This window comes from Pseudorasbora parva, chromosome 4, assembly GCF_024679245.1.
Source record: "Pseudorasbora parva isolate DD20220531a chromosome 4, ASM2467924v1, whole genome shotgun sequence".
NCBI lineage: Eukaryota > Metazoa > Chordata > Actinopteri > Cypriniformes > Gobionidae > Pseudorasbora > Pseudorasbora parva.
The window spans coordinates 27,660,905-27,672,584 of NC_090175.1; the positions used below are offsets into that span (position 1 = coordinate 27,660,905).

General features: G+C 39.7%; 2 long non-coding RNA genes across 3 annotated transcripts; both read left to right on the forward strand.

Moving 5' to 3' along the window:
* The first annotated feature begins 1,086 nt into the window (after positions 1-1,086).
* On the forward strand, positions 1,087-7,347 carry LOC137073997 (uncharacterized). The gene is made up of 2 exons (XR_010904845.1): positions 1,087-1,958; positions 6,578-7,347. It is a non-coding gene; the product is annotated as an uncharacterized lncRNA (long non-coding RNA).
* Positions 7,348-7,623: 276 nt separating this feature from the next.
* Positions 7,624-10,617, forward strand: LOC137073998 (uncharacterized). Of its 2 annotated transcripts, none has more exons than XR_010904846.1 (4): positions 7,624-8,231; positions 8,771-8,863; positions 9,389-9,510; positions 10,220-10,617. It is a non-coding gene; the product is annotated as an uncharacterized lncRNA (long non-coding RNA). The 2 variants fall into 2 exon arrangements; XR_010904847.1 differs by having other exon boundaries at positions 7,625-8,231; positions 9,389-9,494.
* The last annotated feature ends 1,063 nt before the right edge of the window (positions 10,618-11,680 follow it).

Below are 11,680 nucleotides of genomic sequence, written 5' to 3' on the forward strand. Positions count from 1 at the left end.
CGCATTACGAGATTGCTGAGGTAAATTAACACATTAATGTGCTCTGAGTAGTTCTTAAAAGTACAGCACCGACATCACTACATGGCTATTCCATCTAACGTTACTTCGGTTCTTGCAAGCAGTAAGTGGCATACAACACACAATTTAAACTGATAAAATACTGTCAGGTAATTCGGGCTGTCATCCTGTAGTTCATGCAGACATGTTTCGCTCAAATTTTCAAGGGTGTTGAAAAAACGTCTTGCTTCATTTACACTGCTTTCTTCTTATGAGGAAGAAACATAGCGAATGTGCTCCTCGAAGATGCTCTTTATTGCTTTATAAACATACGCATCCAATAACCTCTTATGGTCCGCCAGGATGTGGTTGTGCTGAAGCTCTCTTTGCTTGTGTTAGCTCAAAATTACTATCAGATGTAAGTAATTACCTTGACAAACCATACATCACTACAAAGATCTAAGAATAAAGTTTATTTTAATTTCATCTCGGTTTTATTCTCAACTTATAGTGAACATGTGCTAGGAGTTATGACTGCGACGATCGGCGTCTTGTGACTTATGCGCGTCATGGTCGTCATGAGGATCCCGACTAGTAGTACTTTATTGTTCAGCTAAGCTGAAAATTGATCTTTGGTCTCGCCACACAAACACAGAACAATTTACAGTACACAACATCCAATAAATACATCTAACAATACAATACATCCACAATGACAAAATTAAAATATTCACATTTCTTACCTCTTATTCAAAAGACTTATAGCATTGGTACAAAAACATCCCTCAGGGCTTCTAGTTCAAATGCGTGCAGTTGGAGAAATATCACTAGATTCTCTTATGTCTGAGTCAATTTTTACAGAGGAGTTATATTTATTCTGAAGGGGGGAGTGGGCCGACACCCTTGCCTCTTCATCATATGCATCTTCATCATATGCATCTTATCCTTTTGAATGATTTTTAATAACCTCATGAATTAAATAATCAGTTATCATCCTTTCAAAATAATGAATTAATTTGACAATCAATTTTATTTGATCATTAATACAGTTAACTATTATTTAATATGATTCTGACTCTATGTCTGCTGTATGGTGTCTAATTTGCTTTCCAGAGACGGTCTGACAAAGACAGTCTGACCCCTATCTATGTGCCCTGACATAGATAGCCTGACCTCTATCTCTGGGTCCTGACCAACAGGGCCTTGGAGAGAAAGTTAGAACTTCCAAGAGGTGAATCCTGCCTGTTGTTAGTAACCCCAGGACAGAAAGGGGTGGGAGGATTTGAGTCTCCCAATTTTGATTTCTTCCCATTTATATAATGTGATTTTTCCCATTGATAGAAGTACATTTTTGTCTTTATATTTCTTTATATTTCTTTATAGAATGAGTAGATGACATTAGCTATACTTTTCTTTCTGGAGATGTGTTTGTCATGTGGTGTTGATATCTTGTTCTGTTGATAAGCTCACTGCTGCGCTAACCTTGGAGGAGAGATGTGCCCTAGAGTCTTGTGTGTGTGTGTGTTACATGTTCTGTGCAGGTCTATGGAATGGATTGGACCGCTTTTCTCACACCCTAGACCTCTTGGCGTCTTTCTAGGACTCCCCTGAAGTCAACACTACCCCAATCTTGGGATTGTCTGATGTATACATCCTGATTAACAACAACAACATCTCCTATCTATTCTCGCGTGACACATTGTTTAGACTTTATGCCAATCAGTAATATTCCACGTGTTTGTAATGATGTAAATCATGCCCTTGAAATTGGTATAACTGGTGTGGTAATTTTGTGTAGAGTAGAGTCTGGCCTGACACCGCCCTGAGAGACTCTGAAGCTGACTCTACTGATGAAACTGCAAACTATTCTTCAGTAAAATTCTCTCCGATGATTGAACATCCTGACTCCTGGTCTTCATTTCGCATATCTGGTCTATGGGTCAAAACTGTAACCCCTAACAGTTTTTGGTGGAGGATGCGGGCAATAATTCCTTGGTGACACCCCTGGCAAAACAACAAATAAGGTAGTATTTATTTATTTTATTGTTTGGATAAGGTTATCTGAATGGAAGATTGGTAAAGGGGAACGAGAGAGCTTCACTTCGATAGGAGTGAGGAGTTAATTATACTTGTGTGATAGTATAAAGCAAAGTCGCTGATGGCATCGTTACGGTTAACGGTAGAAGGCAGTGCATTGAAGCGTACTTAAGAAAGGGGTCCCCGGTGGGCATTGAGTGCAGTCACTACCCCTACAGGAGTACGTCCCTGGAACGGTGTGTGAGTCCAGTAGGCATCGCAAACCTGCGCCAGTCTCTTCCATTCAGATAAAGGGATCCCCTTGTTTAAACAAGTAAAATAGATTCAGGAGTTGTTTGCCAGGGATGCATCTGGAACGATACCAAGTAGAATAAAATAAGACCCAAATTGGTAAGGACCAGTATATGTGACCAGGAGTAAAAAGATACTTTGTGGTTTCATGAGTAGAACTCACTTCTATTCTATTAAAAAATAATTTGAGGATAAAAATAAGATTCATTGCCTTACGTTGCTAAAAAACCTTTTTTGTGATCAAGAAAAGATTGTTTAGAAACAAAATAGGCGTCAGATAAACCCAAATTTATAGCCGTTTGTGCTCGCTGTAAAATGGGAGGCGTACCAATGAAATCAATCCCTAATGGGGCTAATGAATGGTACGACCTGGATGCACGTGACAGAATAGCAAAATTAAAGGAAGTGCAGGTGGCCCCTACTCAGGGATCCGCCCCACTTCCTGATAATAGAGAGGAGGGACCGCATGAAAAGGCACGCCCAATATTGAATGCACAGGTTGAAATCCCTCCCCCGTACAACCCAGAGGTTCTTTCCGCACAAGTAAAAAGTAAATTAACCACAGAGATCAATAATATCAGATTGTCCTCTGTTGAGGCAAATAAACCCCGAAAAACAGTCTTTGCCACCCCGATCCGACATTCGGAGTGGGACGACCAGAACACTGAAATGGGGGCTGGGCATGAATATGGGTCATTGACCAGACTAACCCCAGCTGAGAAAAATAGTTTGCTTGCGGGGATAGAACCTTTCAAACTGTACAGCCCAAATAAAGTTTTATGGGATAAGATAGAAGCCATTGCCAGACAACAAAATCTGGGCATTGCTGACATACAAGCACTGGTGGAAGGATTAATCCCTACCAGTAAACTGAAAGCTGTACAAACAATTAGACCCCACCCCTTCGTTCCTTCAGACTGGACTGAGTACTGTGAGGCCTACTCCACTTACAAGCATGAGGTTGAAGAACTTTTAGGTCAGGGGTCATACCCCTGGACCAGTGTAACCCAGGTCAAACAGAGAGTAGGGGAAAGCCCTTTAGAATATGCTGATCGTTTTCGCATAGCCTATGAAACTAACTGTGCTGTAAACTGTAAGCCTGAAGATTGTGAGTGCTCCCTTGTCCTTGAATCTGCCACAGGCAGCCTGAACGTGCTTCCCTTATCTCAATCTGGCCACCATTGTAAACAGAGATGCGCAGTGACTGATGTTGAAAAAGAGACTGAAACTCAACCTGAGTGGAAGTTTTTGATTTCTAAATTTCCTGATGTTTTGGCAAAAGATACATTTGATTGTGAGCTTGCCCAAGTTCAGCCACTGAGCATCCCAGGACCCATGCATGTAGCCAAACAACAATACCCGTTAAGAAATGAGGCTCGAGAGGTTGTGAAGAATGGGGTAGACAAATTATGCAAACGGGGTATCATAATACCATGCACCTCTCCGACAAATTCACCGATATGGTCCGTGAAAAAGAGCGACAACTCTTGGGGTCTCACAACAGACTTCACCGCGTTAAATGCAGCTTCTGAAAAGATACACCCCCTTGTCACGAACCTCACCACGATCCTTTATGAAATAGGGTCTGAACACTGTTATTTCACTGCACTGGATATTTCTAACACTTTCTGGACTTGCCCTCTAGCCAAGGAGGACCAAGGAAAGTTTGCTTTCACCTGCAGGGGTCGCCAATGGACATGGTGCCAGTTGCCACAAGGATTCTGCAACTCTCCAACCCTGTTTCATCAGGTACTGGCATCCTTCATTGATCCGGTAAGAAAGACTGTTGAAAATGATGGATCATTTGTCCTACAATATGTGGATGACATTCTGATTGCCAGCCCAAGCAAATTTAAACATTTAACTGCTGTACGAACTGTTTTGAATGCTCTGAAAGACGGGGGATTCAAAGCCAACTTGAAAAAGGCACAGCTGGCACTGCCCGAAGTGACTTATTTAGGGCAGATTGTCGGGGTGCACGACCGACGAATCACTCCAGAAAGAGTCAATGCCATCGTCGAACTTTCAAAGCCAAACATGGTTACTGGTCTAAGGCAGGTAATGGATCTTCTGAATTACTGCCGCCAGTATGTTCCTGAATACACTGAACTGTCTAAACCCCTCACAGAATCTCTTAAAGGGGGAAAACCTGGATCCGACCTGATCGACTGGATGGAGGAGATGGAGGAGGTGTTCGTGAGTATCAATGAAACTCTCACTTCCTCCCCAGCACTGAGACATGCTGACAGCAGCCAACCTTTTCACCTGTGGACATGGGTGGGAACCCGATCATACTCTGCTGGCCTTGGCCAGAGATTTCCAGGCCGAAATTCCTACGGAATGGTAGGATATTATTCTGCTCCTATTCCTGTTTCTATGGCAGGTCAGCACCCCTGCCTGCTGACATGTGACTGTGCAGAATGGGCTGTGAAAGCCACGGAGGACATTGTGACACATCAAAAGGTGATACTGCACACAAGACATCAGATTTTGAAGTTATTGACAAACACTAGCTTGAGCTCTATTTTAAATCAAAAACGAGTGAAGGGGGAAACCACTCTTCTGAGTATGAATGTGGAAATTCAAATTGACAATGAAAATGCTGTAAACCCTGCCTCCTTGCTTCCAGAAGAAGGAACTGCCCACCACTGTGTCCATCTGATCGAGAATGACAGCCCGAGCCCTCTCCAGGCCGAACCATTATCTGATGCCATGAACTTGTTTGTTGACAGGTCCAGTTTTAATGAACAAGGACAACGCTTCACAGTCTGGGCTGTGGTAAACGAACATTATGAGACTGTTGAATGTGGCTCTCTTTCAGGGGGAGGGGCTCAGGTGGCAGATCTGGTCACTCTCACAAGTACACTTCAATACGGCAAGGCCTTCAGGACAGTCCATGATTTCGGACCTGTGTGGAAACGACAGGGGTTCCCTACCACCACTGGTCAACCCATCTCTCATCAAAAGCAGGTACAGAAACTCATGTCTGCCTGTGATTTTCCTGCAGAAGGAGCTGTTATCAAAAGAACAGGACACTCTGATAACGCCCCAGAATCCAAGGGCAACCAAGCTGCTGATGCTGCTGCCAGGCTGGCTGCACAACAGACAGAGACATGCGTGAGTGTAATGGCTATCTCTCCCCAGGAGAGTGAGCCACCCCGAGACATTTATGCACAGGATAAAGATCCTGAAGTAACAGAGCAATGGACAAAACTTGGTGCACTGATGAACTCAGATGGACTTTGGAAACTCAATGAACGTTTTGTCTGCCCTGTTTCTGCTCGAACCCAGCTCATGTCGTTATATCAAGGGTTGGCACATGCTGGGCCTGAGAAACCATATGCAATGATTTCTAAAACATGGTGGTGGCCAGAGATGAGAGCTTCCTGCAGGGATTTTTGCAGATGTTTAGTTTGCTTTAAGGTTAATTCTTCAGCTAAGCTAAATGTCCCCTTAGGTCACGCCCCATGTCCCCAGGGTCCATGGACCCATCTTCAGATTGACTTCACTCTACCCCCTAGTGGGGGCTTTTCATACATCTTAATGATTGTTGATTTGTTCTCCAGATGGGTAGAGGCTTTCCAGTTGAAGAACTGCACTGCAGATGCAACTGCCTTGATGTATCTGCACATGCTCAAACTAACCGTTGACTTAACTGTTTGGATGTGTGTGTTCGTTTTAGTCTTCTCTATCTGTGCAGGTCCTCTTGCCGAGGAGCAAGCTGAATCCTGCCAAGGAGGACAGGAGGATGCTGACACTAACAAACAATCTGAGAAGCAAGCTGACAAAGAAACATGTTGTACCCCTAATGTGAGTGGAAGGTGTGAGAGCCTCGGAATGGGGACTGGTCTTTTTAGTGGCCAGCATGTCCGTGATGAGGTGAAGAGACAAGTGTGACCCGTCAGGGAAGCATGAGTCACCACTCAACCTTCCATAGAGACCTCACTTGTAGACCAGACGTGGTGGTATTGGACCCCACATTGGTCTTAAAACGGGGGATTGAAGGGGGGAGTGGGCCGACACCCTTGCCTCTTCATCATATGCATCTTCATCATATGCATCTTATCCTTTTGAATGATTTTTAAATAACCTCATGAATTAAATAATCAGTTATCATCCTTTCAAAATAATGAATTAATTTGACAATCAATTTTATTTGATCATTAATACAGTTAACTATTATTTAATATGATTCTGACTCTATGTCTGCTGTATGGTGTCTAATTTGCTTTCCAGAGACGGTCTGACAAAGACAGTCTGACCCCTATCTATGTGCCCTGACATAGATAGCCTGACCTCTATCTCTGGGTCCTGACCAACAGGGCCTTGGAGAGAAAGTTAGAACTTCCAAGAGGTGAATCCTGCCTGTTGTTAGTAACCCCAGGACAGAAAGGGGTGGGAGGATTTGAGTCTCCCAATTTTGATTTCTTCCCATTTATATAATGTGATTTTTCCCATTGATAGAAGTACATTTTTGTCTTTATATTTCTTTATATTTCTTTATAGAATGAGTAGATGACATTAGCTATACTTTTCTTTCTGGAGATGTGTTTGTCATGTGGTGTTGATATCTTGTTCTGTTGATAAGCTCACTGCTGCGCTAACCTTGGAGGAGAGATGTGCCCTAGAGTCTTGTGTGTGTGTGTGTGTTACATGTTCTGTGCAGGTCTATGGAATGGATTGGACCGCTTTTCTCACACCCTAGACCTCTTGGCGTCTTTCTAGGACTCCCCTGAAGTCAACACTACCCCAATCTTGGGATTGTCTGATGTATACATCCTGATTAACAACAACAACATCTCCTATCTATTCTCGCGTGACACATTGTTTAGACTTTATGCCAATCAGTAATATTCCACGTGTTTGTAATGATGTAAATCATGCCCTTGAAATTGGTATAACTGGTGTGGTAATTTTGTGTAGAGTAGAGTCTGGCCTGACACCGCCCTGAGAGACTCTGAAGCTGACTCTACTGATGAAACTGCAAACTATTCTTCAGTAAAATTCTCTCCGATGATTGAACATCCTGACTCCTGGTCTTCATTTCGCATATCTGGTCTATGGGTCAAAACTGTAACCCCTAACAATTCAATCTTATCCAAAATCTGTGCTTCCATCATTGAGTGATGTTGTACTATGTTTTTAGATCATACTGGCAGCTGGAGGGTGCTGGCAAGCTGTACTACTGAACATTTAGTCATATATGACATATGAAGAACAGACAAACCAACACCGTCTCACCCCTACTCGTCAAATGTTGCCGAACGGTCAATGGACCCTGACGTCAGCTGTTGACGCACAGGGTACCCCTAAATCGCCATTTTTCGACGTACTGGGTAATCCACTGATTTCAATGAGAAACCTAGGACGTCATAAACAGACGTGTTGGGCATGTGAATGTTATCGTTATGATGGAATATATTGGGTTATAATTTTTACATTATGACATGTTGGAGTGTGATTCTCAATTTAATCAGCCAGCACAATTGTATTTACATTTATTTACGCTATGATACACGTTTGAAACAGCAGTCAAACCCCACCCCGCCCTAAACCTACCCATTTGCGTATTATATGATATAAAACACAGACTGTAACAGACAACAGGCACACTTTATTGAAAAAGTCCAACTATTCCGAGGCCAAACGATTGAATTGTGTGAAGAAAAGACCCAAAAGCAATCACCGTCTCTATCCGCGCCGCGCGCCCCGGCGTCACACTGAAGACGCCACAGGTAGACCCCTCGGCGTCACGCGATGGACGAACTGGGAACCCAATTGCTTTCAGTGGGAAACCTTTGGCGTCAACATTAGACGGCAATTCTATCGGTATGAAATCGCGCTGAAGAAGTCTCATTCAGAACACTTCGCGATGTTTGGCATCAGATCACGTGTGCCACATGTTGGTGAGTAGTCATACATATTATGTCCTAATATTTGATATAAAGTATTTTCTGCTTGTCGTTATCGATCATGTTCAGTCACTGCATTGTATCTGTCATCATCTCCACTGAGGCTTTGCATTTCTTTGCTTTCTAAATAAACACACCTTGCTAATAGGGTGATTAAACACTGTCACGTGACGTGCTATAGACCTTTAAACATTTGTTAATATTTAATAATAATTACTAGTGTAGTTCCAACGTGGCATTTGTAGTAGAAGCACAATAAAAAAATAAATAAATAAAAAAAACACTTGTCATGCGTTTACCACAGTATTGGTAGTTTTAATGTGATATTTGTTGTAAATAAACAATAACCACAACAATTGATATTTTTAATGTGATATTTGTTGTAAATAAACAGTAGCCACAACAATTACCATGCTTTAAATGCATTTTAATGTAAAATCCAAATATTGTTATTTAAATAGTATACTTTATAATGCTATATATTATATATTATGACTTTTTTCTCTTTCTTTTTTTTTTTTTTACCTGAAAAGACCAAAAGGGCCTCTCGGACTCAGTCAACCCATTCTTGTTTGTGGAGAAGTAACGGAGAAAACCAAAAGCTGCAACAGCAAATATTTGTAATGGTATGTATGTGTTGGTTTGAACCCTTTATCAAACATTATTTAGCATTTGTTGTTACTTATTCTTACAAATCCCATATCTCAATCAGTAAGAACATATTCCCGAAGTCTTAATAATTCACAAGATTTAACAAGTTGTCAAATTCGTATGATTCTCGTACATATAGCTCTGAAAAAAATGAAGAGACCACTTAACATGGATTTCTAAATGTTAAGTGGTCTCTTAATTTTTTTTCCAGAGCTGTATTTGTATATGAAGAGTTCAGATGCAAAAGCCTCAAAAAGCCACTTCGGTCACATGACATCAGATATTCAATTATTTTTTCTTAATCAGATCACTTGCACTGTTTATAACGTCCCGTTTGCATGTAAATAATTTATGTGATCACAAAATTAAGTGAGTTATCTACATTTTCAAACAAATTCTTATGATATAGCTTGCTATTACATACTTTTAACTGTCTTAATTTATATGTTTTAAAAACAATAGTATTTGCACAGAGTAAATGATACTTTCTTGTTTTACAGAAGAGAAGAAAGACCAGACCTTATATCGAAGCAAGCTAAGAAAATAAGTCCTTTGTTTAGGGTGAGGAAGGAAGATGGACATCTTGTGCCCGAAGAAGACAGAAAAGTGCGGAAGTCCATTGGTATGTCTTGTATTGAAGCAATGCTGTAATATGTAGTACAAAATTTGATGTTGATCTCTCAAAGGACTATTCATTTCAACAGTGATCATTCTTTCTACTCTGATAAAATACGTACCATTATTCATGTCTAAATATTTTAATAACTCCTAAAATAAGCAAATGAGGTTCTGTATCTTGGATTTATTTAAAATGGTAAATATTTGTTTTCCCTTTTTGATACAATTATTATTACACTTTTGGCCTTCAGTTCTTAAAAACTGCACCGTCTTTTTGTCTTAGATAAAAGTAGACAAGTGTGGAAAAAAGCATTTAGTTGTTATAAACTCCATGTATTTCTCCATTGTTTTGTAGACCATGGATGGTTCTGGGTAGCTTTAGAAGATAATGAGTTGGGACATATTAGGAATCAAATAGTAAATGTTCTTTGAAATATCTGGTTAGTTCTTTCTAAAAGATCTACTGTTTAAAAGGTTGCTGTTGATATGGGTAAATTAGTTTTTGTTCAGTACTTGGCTAATATTATGGGCTACAATATTATACATAATGCTTCAATGTGTATATTATTTTATGTACTGACTGCTGCTTTGTAAATTTAAATCAGGAATTGGCATTTCTGCCCATTTTGAGGTGGAGAGTTTACTGAAGAACATAGGTTAACCCGACTGTACATTAAACTTAATCTGAATTGTGTTTGTTGTTTTACTTTTAGACCAGGACTGGAGAACGCCGGATTATACGACTTCTTCCTCTGGTTGAGAAAAGGCTACACAACATCAGTGATCACATCATCTGTACATTGATTATACTGTAGGGTACAAGTGGGCGAACTGTTTAGAAGAAGAAGAACATGAACATGATAGAGGGAAGAGACAGAAACCAGTCTAGTTGTAATAATGAATCATTATTTTCCAACACTATATCAAATCTGTTTTCTGTATCATAGTTGACTGGATGGGATTATGTGGCACTCATTTGTGTGGCTTCAGCAGCTGTGAATGGATTAATATGATGTTAATGTGTTTTTTAAAACCCATTTTTATTTATCTTGAATCTAATTTGACTTTATTCTACTTTATCAACTGTATACTGTATCCTCCAATAAAGTGTTGAGTGATAAAGTATGGTGAGTATTGTGTTTGGTACAGTAAATACACATTCAACACGTTTATTTAGGTTATCTAATTAATTACCAAGAATATTTTTACTTGAGAAGTAAACATTTTTTATCTGGTTATATTATATTTGGTACAATGGTCCAAAAAGTTGTATATACTTGCATGCTGTGACAAGTATGTCAGTTTTCAGTGAAATAAAGGGAAGGATTACAAACACTTCAAGCTTAACTGAAGATGATCCATGTTGATCATTCTGGTACATCTACTACTGCAATAAACATTAAAGCATGCACATTTTCGATGCCAGGTACGTGAAGAGGGTGTAGATGAAATTGTGACAATGTCTCTTGTTATTTTACTTAATGGTGCATGGTCCTATATTTAATAGTAATAATGAAGTGTAAATAATATAAATAGTTTTTGTTTACTCTGGAAAGTGGATAATGGCAAGTTGTTGCAGGTTCATCCATTTATTAGTGTTTATCCATAAAATAAAATAAAACTTAATAATTATTATTTTACAACATTTCTTTCAAATATTTCTGTATTTCATCAGATGGTATTACAATATCAAAACCTATACACAAGCATGACGTTAGAATAAAAAAGACAAAATACTCTGATATTTAAATGTGACTCAAAGTTTGTTGTCCGTGATGAGGAGAATAGATCTGTGTATGTTGTACTGCCCTTACACCTCCAGGGACCCAGTAGTGGCCCCTTGAAGAGCAAAAAAAAAGCATGTTTCAAATGGCTTTAACTCAAAGTCTGGTTAGCGTATCACAGAGAAAATTGGCAGGACAACTGCATATGCAATGTTTACTAAATAATGTTGGCCACAGTTTTCAGACATATATGGAAAGCTGCCATAAAGGTTTTTTTAAAAGTGCTCACAGTAAAATATACAATTTCAGCTTGGCCCTCATATATGTCATAAAGGTTTGCACAATGAACATATTTTAATATCCAGCTGTCCATTAAATATGTTATTTACTTAACATTTATTGTTTCATTATGAAACCTTTTAAACTACATTACCCATATATCTGTCTTTG